We start from the raw sequence: 9,303 nt of genomic DNA on the forward strand, positions 1-9,303 counted from the left end.
CACCATGACCGAACAGCCACCCCCCACCACCACCCTCCACGCCTGGACCCCGATCAGCACCGAAGACACCATCCGCACGATGAACTCCATCCACTCCGGATCACCGACCGACCCCTGCCCTCACCACGTCTTCAACAAGGCCGACGCTGTCATCGCACCCCACCTGCGAGACATCATCAACACATCATTCGACACCGCCACCTTCCCTGAGAGCTGGAAACATGCCGAACTCAGCGCCCTACTCAAGAAACCAACAGCGGACCCCACCGAACTCAAGAACTACCGCCCCATCTCGCTCCTCCCGTTTCCTGCCAAAGTCATCGAGAAGACCGTCAACAAGCAGATGGCCGCCTTCCTCGAGACGAACGGATCCCTCGACCCCTCACAGTCCGGCTTCCGAGCCAATCACAGCACCGAGACCGCCCTCATCGCCGCCACCGATGACATCCGAGCCCTGATGGACAATGGAGAAACAGCGGCCCTCATCCTCCTAGACCTCTCCGCAGCATTCAACACGGTCTGCCACCGCACCCTAGTACAGCGCCTCAGCAACAATGATCATCTCTGAGCCCCACCCTCTTCAACGTCTACACGAGCCCCCTCGCGGCCATCGTACGCAAACACAACCTCAGCATAATCTCCTACGCCGACGACACCCAGCTGATCCTCTCCCTGACCAACGACCCCGCCTCCGCCAGAGCCAACCTGCACGAAGGGATGAAAGAGGTAGCCGAGTGGATGACGACCAGCCGCCTGAAACTGAACTCTGACAAGACGGAGGTCCTCATCCTGGGCTCTTCCCCCTCCGCCTGGGACGACTCCTGGTGGCCTCCCGCCCTGGGCACCGCACCCAAACCGACAGACCATGCACGCAACAGGGGCTTCATCCTGGACTCCTCCCTCTGTAGTGTAGTTCCTAGTTTCCCACTAGGCCCTGCGCATTGGAATAACATAAACAGTAGTATCGACGTGGAACTGCGGATATTCCAGGCCTCCACTGACTATGCTAAACTTAATTGGGTTGTGTTACCAACTAGCTCAGAGGTCACTGGAAACTTTCTTCTCTGCATAGGAAGTGATCAGCTTCCTTGGCACAGACAAGAAGGGATTCAGCTTTCCAACAACCGTGCAACATGACAACTTTGCTCCTCAGATCAAGAGTCGATCTCTAGGGTCGTGTGAAACAATAGACATAGATTTCACTCAGTCAGTCTAGTGCAGTTTACTTTCACAGTATGTAGAGAATAGAGAGACGGGCGTTTATCAATAAAGGGTTAACATTTATTGAACAGTCTTTCTTCTCGTACAAGAGAAATGTATTGCCACAATTGCAATAACTGTTATTATAAAAAGTACGTACAGTAAGATAAGTATTGCGAAATAGAACTGTAAAAGCATTGATATGGTTTCTTAGCCATACAATGGTTTAAAAGTAATAAAACATATATACAGTCATATATACATTAGGCTAACATACTCAACTGGTGCTTCTAACTAAGCCTACCCCAGTGTGCCTGACCTAAGCCTAACACGTGAGAAGGGGAGTAAGTAAGTAGCTTAAGTTAAGTGGGTTTTGCCAAGGTTTGTTTCAAGAATTCTCGTCTAAGGGTTTAGTCAACACCATACCTCTGAATAGAATGATGGAGGATTGGTATCTCCTTCAGGGGTCTCTCTCGATATCCCAGTCACCCGCGAGGGTGAACTGGAAGCGCCGGGACTGGATTTCTCTGCACGAGAAAGGCAGCGGCTTCTCTCAGCGCGTCGAGGAAGGAGGGGTGACAGCTGGGCTGGATGTCTTCGCAGAGGACGGCTGCACGGCTCCTCAAGCGTACTGCACCATAGGTCGCGCTGTAGCGGCGATAATGGTAATCAGCAGCTTCACCACCACAGGATAGCAGGCTGCAGCGACAGAGTGCTAGTTTTTACCAACACGGGGTCATGCAGGCAGCTGGCATCAGCAACAGGTTCGCTCATTGCTTAAGGCAACGTTGGTAATATTTATACCTGACAGGTGCCGGGTTTGACGCAAGTTTGCTGGACATAAGACGTCAATTAAAGATGTCACTAGGAAGTGACAGTTATCAGTTGCTCATTAGAGTTCCATTACTAATCAAAACATAGCAAGCGGGGATTTCCAGGTTTGCTAAGTTTTTATCTTGTTGAAGAACTCGGAGTGTTATCTAGGAATATCAGATAGTGACTGCTGCTCTGTCATTGCACTAATTGGTCGCAAAGGAAGTAGCAGAGAGTCATGCTGGAATGTGGCTCTGTTCGTGTGAGGCCAGAGATGACTTTTCAGAAAATCGCACTTGAACGGTTATGCCAATATAGGGAATAAATGGATTTATAGCCGAATAGGGGCATAAGGTCACAGTATCGATCAGGACCCTAGATAAGCACGCAACACCCACTCCACGTGTACATGTCCATCAAAAATTACTAAAACTAAGCAATTAGATGCATGTGTAACATTGCCCACCCCAAAATACATAAATGCATTCGAAATAGGCGTACTTGTAATACATGGAATTTAGGTACTGTACGTTTTTTAAAGCATAGTATCCATTCAAAAGGTATTGCATATGAAATCAATGAACGATTATGCAAAAAGTATTACACATGAAGTATCTCTGACAGAAGAAATGCGAGATAAATCATCACATAAAAATGCATTGTAATAACATGTGTGCTAGAGGCTGGTGTTATGTTGTTATGTCTCTAGATGTGTTCAGAAATAGAAGTGTGAAGCTTCTGTTCTCTAAGAATAGTTTTTACGTTAAGCAAAGAATTGTTCGTGCCAAAAAGAGAGGGTCAATATTTAAAAAAATTGTCCAATTCAAAGAAAAATAGATTTCCAAAGCACTTGGCAGTTTTTGTTGATCAAAACTGAAGGCCGAATTCAGAGTTCATGGGAACGCTGTGTGTCGGAAAGCTTCTCAAAAGTTATTGTTTCTCTATGGGTGAGAACATCGTATCAGACAGGCTCGCAAAGAATTGGTCTACAAAATCAGGTGATAGTTCAACCAAATTAGATAGCGCTGTAACTTGGCAGGTGTGAGAATGATTGCTGTCATCGAAGGCAGGACCAGCAATGCTCACAGAACGTTGTACCTGGATGATGTTGCTTTTGTCACTCGCTCCACTGTTACCACTTGGCTGTAGTACAGGAGTCTCCACGAATGCCGTCATCAGGATTGGTAGCCGCTGGGGACAACACAATGCGTGAGCCGTTATTGGACTTAGCAAAGTATCGACGTCCATTGGTACTGCTGATGGAAGTGAAAGACAGATGTCCAACACGCATTCCTCGCCGCAAAGCATACACCGTAGCACAGGTAAAATGCAATTTTGCCATATCGGTCTGAATGAAAGGAACCAGGTCATGTTTAGATCTCTTAGCCTGGCCAATCCGAGGACGTTAGTTATCCTGTCCCTGTAGCGCATTGCTAGGATTGTCTCTTCCATTCCCATGGGAGCTATGTCTGAGCCGAGGCTTTCCATAACGTAGCAGGATGGTCAAAAATAGAATCCCTGCGATGAGTCCCAAAAATAGTGGAATGCCGCCAAAGATGGAGTGCACAAAATTAGGAAAGATTCCCAAAATTGCCTGGAAGGGTGTTAGCAGTCCCGTAAAGACTGTCTTAAATATGCCTGGGATGCTTGTTGCACTAGACATGTTAAGGAGTTGGCTAAACATTTCTACGAAATGCACGGGGCAATTTGTTGATAAAAGGTCATGGACTTCAGTAGCCGTCCTTGCCACTAGAAGATCATACGTCTCTTTAGATGACGTTATAGGCACTGTTGTCTGTAAAAGCACAGATTTCATTTTGCTTAATGTATCAATTCGTATAGAATAGAGATTCAGACGAGGCCAGAGGGGAGTCACTATGTCTGGAGGCCCGCTCGGAAACAATGCTTGCATGCAACATTTGACCATGGACGTTACTTGTACTAGATAACTTTTCCCTGGCGCGAGGCCACAGCACCTGTGATCCGTTCTAAGAATGTAACTCCCGTTTGCGAGTTGCATAAAGAAGGGCTCTATCTGAGTTGCAGGTGTGACTAGCTGGTGGCACGAAAGGTTGTTTGAATTTCCATCACATGCTCCGTGTAAATTAATACCCTGACACAAAAGTATACCGCTTAGTGAGTGTTTACAGTTGTCACCACTAAGAAATACATTTTTGTCGCTGTCACTATAGCAAGAATGAGTGTATGGTAATTTCCATTCGGATTTTAAATATCCTTTACCCAATTGTTCATATTGGCCAGCAGGTATGTACTCAAGGCATTTATGAAATCGGAAAGTTGTTATCGGAATTGTGATAATTCCGTGTATTATCCATTCAATGACAGGGCTCTCTGACATTGTCAATGGTAATCTCTCGAGTTTCTCGATGCTCAAAATTGTATAGTCTGCTCCTTTCTGTGCCAAACTGATCTGTTTATCAGTAAGGTTAAAAATGGAAAATAATGACGTTGTGTTGATTAAACGCCAAGGCACATAGCCTGAACGAAGATTTTGCAGCGTCCAGCCTAATTCTATAATAGAGCGTAATTGAGACTGGCCATGTTGTAACATTAGCAAATCTCTGTCTATCACATCAAAGGCAGAGGATACAATATTGTCCAAAGAATATATTCTGGAAGACAGAGTCATTAACCCATTGTCTACCACAGAAAGTGATTTCTCCAAATTAATACGATCAATTTCTCGTATTTTTTCAGCAGTTTCAATTTGCTTTACTTTCCAAGCCTCGTTGTAAGCAGCATAGATACTGGTCGCTATGAAACGCTTTTGACGCTGTTTGCGTGGTCCAAGAATGAAATCGCGCAAATCAGCACCATCTTTTAATAAAGACAAGTGTTGCTTAATTTCAGCCAGTGTGGATGTAGTTAGCCATTCTAGGCAGAGTTTCCCTACACTGTATGTTGTTACAATCCCTGGATGTTGTCTCTGGGAGTATCTTGAGTCTAATCTGGTCATTTTTAAACCCTGTGTTTTATTCAGGAATCTATCTTGACAGCTATTTGTGTCTGTAGGCCAGATTAACCACTTTTTCCAATCAGGATGTGTTCTGTTGAAATGTAAAATTTGTGACACGTCTAACTCAATATCAGCAGTTATATTTTCTGGTATTGGCTTTGGTATAGACGGTGTTTTAAGGTCTTTGTTCTTAGCTAGGCCAAGACAAGATGTTTGGTGTACAGTGTCATTTAAAAATAACATTTGTTCAGGTATCATGCAGGTTCTAAATAGTGCTTCTATGCCTTGCACCTGCCAATCTTTTGTACCCCAAATTGTTTTCGTTTCAATATTATTTTTCCAATAATCAAAACCAAATGTCATCATTTTGTCATAAAATGCTTCTGAATATATCAATTTAGAATTTGTCAGCATTGTTTTCATTCCTGTTTTATCTAACAGTTTGTAATAAAACGTTTCTGCATTACTGGTGTTAAACCCTGAGAAGTATTTGAATTTCTCAAAAAATGCTTTAGAACTGCTTTTAGGTGGTGTAGAACAATGTTCCCATTGATTATACATAAAAACATTTCTTGGCTGTGCAGATTTATGCAAGTAATGATCCCCATAGTGGGTATAACAGAATAACTGCTCATAACTAGATGAACCTTGTAAATAATCATGATCTGTGAATCTAGCTGACATTACTAAATCAGACATCATGTCATTAATACTGTTAAAGTCCCAATCATCAGAGAATGTACTTGGTGTCACAAAGTCACTTAAGGAAACCTTTAGTTGATGAGGATACTTCAGGATTTCGACCGGACCATAGATCTCATAGTCTGTTTTCTCCCATACTACCCCACCAGGTATTGGAATTGCTGTGACATTTACTGTTGACAGTTCTCTTTTCTTTACGTGGGATGATCTGTGTGGTTTCAGGACTAGGTTGATGTTCTGACTTGCTGTGTCCATTCAATTGTAATGAACTTTCCTAAAATTAAAACTAAAATTAGGCATAGTAGGAGTATGAATACCCCTGAGATGATCCAATGCTCAATCAACGGTGAATCCAGATATAGTTCTTTGATTTGTTGAAGGAGTCCTGTTGTATTTTCTTTAGAATACTTTTTTGTTCCTGGCATCACTTCGGGGTCGTTTAAATCTTCAGAGAAGTTGTCGAAGTTGATGAAATAACCAGAGGCAGTTCTGTCAATTGACGGGATTGTTCTTTCAATCTGTCTCTCGGTAGCACTTTCTGATGCCACATTAGTGTAGACTGGTGTTGTTTCTTGACGAACTGTTTCAATCTGTGTTTCAAGAGGCACGAGTTCCATGGCATTATTGCATAGTCCTTCATTGTGCACTGCAGGCTGATCGAATGTGATGAGTCTTTCAGTTTGAACCTCTTGGATTGTTGCAAGTTTGGGTATTCTGTTGTTTCTTGGGAGTCCACTGGGCCTACTGTTGATTATAGGCCACATGCTTGTGGTTTTACCAGATCGATGGACACGACTCTGTTCTCCTTTTTACCAGCAAGGGGCGGTAGCACAACTGATCTTGTTCCGGTGACTGCTAAGACAGGTACTGCTTTTCTGTAAGAAGGCCCAAATTCCTTCTTAACCGCGATCTTTTCTCTGACTAGATCCCCAATCTTTGGAATCCAGACAGGCCTTGCTGGGGCTGTTGCGGGTGGTGCCTCGTCAGTGGTATTTGGCTGTTGCTTTAACTTTATGTTGCTTAATGATTTTCTTGTTTCATTCAGTTCCTGTAAAACAGCCAAACGGTCTTTTACTTCAAACTGCTTTGTTTCTGCTTGTACCACTGACATCTGACTATCGAGGTCCTGAACGTTAATTCTAATTCCGAACAATAGTTCGTATGGGCTGAAACCTTTTAGAGAATTTCTTGGCATGTTGTTAAGACTAGTCTGGACACTTATTAAATGTTTGACCCACCCAGCGCCTGAACCTAATACCTTCGCTGTTATAGATTGCTTTATGTCCCGGTTTTTTCTTTCTACCACACTATTCCCTTCGGGATGCGACGGACAAGAATACCGCAACCCAATTCCCATGCTGGCCATGGCCTCCTTATAAGCTCGAGAGCTGAAAGCAGGACCCTGGTCAGAATGGAACGTGGTAATTGCGTATGTGCCGATAAAGACTCGCAAATCTTTTATAACCGTTCTAGCGTCAGCCGAGCGCTGGGGCCACATCCATATGAACCTCGTACAGGAATCCACTGCTACCATGATATATCTATAGTTACCGTCCCTTTGTAGGGGACCACAGTGGTCCAGGTAAACGCATGCAAATGGTTTATCCGAGATGAGAAGGGGTGTCTGCGCTGGTCGTTTCACTGTTGATACTTTTATCCTTTGGCATATGTCGCATTCTAATACATACTTTTTAGTTTGTATTCTCAAGCGAGGCCACCAATATCTCTGTTTTAATAGTGATACTGTTGCGGAAACGCCAGCGTGTGCAGAAGCAAGCCCTTCGTGTGCCGCTTTTATTAGTCCTAGTCTGTGTTCCTTGTTTGGAATTACTCTATCCCCCACTCCAGGGATTCGAGCAAAAGGAACATTATTTGTATCCGTTAAGTACAAGTACTTTTCAGGAAAGCCTTTTGGGAGTGTTTTCTTATCATTTTTTACTGACGCACTGACAGCTTGTAGAACATCGCTGTCTATTTTTGTTTGTGACCGAGTAATCGCAGCTACGGAAGCCGTTTGCACAGCTGCCTTCGCGGCTTCATCAGCCAATGAATTCCCTGCAACGTGAACGCCATCACGTTGATGACTCAGTGTATGTATCACGTGAGTCTTTTGTAGTTCTTTTTGTAAAAGAACTACCTGTTCCCAAAGCATTTTATGCTTTATTGTGCCACCTTTTGCATCTTTGAAACCATTTTCCACCCAATTCTGCAAGTATTCATTATAAGATTGTACGCAATAAAAAGAATCGCACACTATTAGTGTGGGGAATTCGCGATCGGTATTTTCTAGCGCCATCTTAAATGCTACTAATTCAGCTCGTTGAGCCGAGCAATCTCCTAGAGATTGTGTTTTAGTGACCAATGGTCTAAATTTTCCTTTGTGCCAGCGACCTTTAACTATCGCGCACGCAGCACTGTAAGCTTGCTTACCCCCAACTGCGGGTTGTGCTGATCCGTCAGTATATATAATACTTCCGTATTCTTCGAGAGGCAGGATTTCAATTGGCAGAGGACATTCATATTCATATTGTAAAAATTCCTGTGTTTTTAAGTTAGGATCAAATTCGTAAACTACGTCTGTTGCAGCAAGAGAATTAACCCTCTGAATCCATCTCGGATGCAAAGCTTTAGCATTAGGAATGCTTGCTTTAGTTACTGCTTCTAAAGCCGGTATAGGAGTTACGATTATTATTCGTTTACCTTGTGCTAGGGGCCTTTCTTTCGCTACAGCAGTCTGAACCGCAGTTAGAATTTTCTCCGTTGAACTGAATTTTATTTCAGCCCTTGTGTATAAATGTGATTTGTAAGCTATTGGTACCTTTTCTCCCTCATTAGAGGTTAGGTATGTGAATCCGCATCTTCCTGGGATGACTCGGATTACAAGATCACGTGTGTTGTCACGTGTATCTAATTTTGTTTTTGCTAACATGTCTGTTTGCAGTGATCTCAAAATTTCTGTGTGTTTTTGAGTCCAATTGATTTGTTTTAAATCAGGTTTTATTAGTTCGTAGAGAGGTTTAACCCTCTCTGCGTAATTTAGTATGTAAGTTCTTCCGAAATTCAGAAAACCTAGTATTGATTGTAAATTCTTCAGCGTTTTTGGAGCTTAGAGTACAGCGCACTTCTCTAAGAAGTTGTCCGCTAGGCTTTTCCCTTCACTTGATAATTCGTACCCTAAAAACAGTACTGTCAGATGGGCAATTCGGGACTTTTTAAAGTTGAATTTGTAACCCTCTGCTGCGAACCCAAGTATAATGGTGTTCACTCTTTTCAAGTGAGTATCCAAGTCGTCGTCTGTGAGATAAATATCATCTACGTAAGATAATGCTTCATCATCATAGATTTGTAGTAACTCTGTTACCCTAGCTGAGAATAGTCCTGGGCTGTTCTTGAACCCCTGTGGGAGTCGACAGAATTTTTTCTGTGACCCAAATGCGGAGAAAGCGGTCAAGTATCTGCTTTCAGGTGCAATGTTTTGACAAAAGAAACCATTGGAAATGTCTAATGTCGTTTTGTATTTTTTCCTAACTATGTTATTCATTAGGGCTGCACTATGCGAGTTTTGTACCGCAAAAGTTTTGCAACATGTATTAAGATGTCTGTAGTCCAAA

The sequence above is a fragment of the Lissotriton vulgaris genome, chromosome 3_1 (assembly GCF_964263255.1).
Source record: "Lissotriton vulgaris chromosome 3_1, aLisVul1.2, whole genome shotgun sequence".
Lineage (NCBI taxonomy): Eukaryota > Metazoa > Chordata > Amphibia > Caudata > Salamandridae > Lissotriton > Lissotriton vulgaris.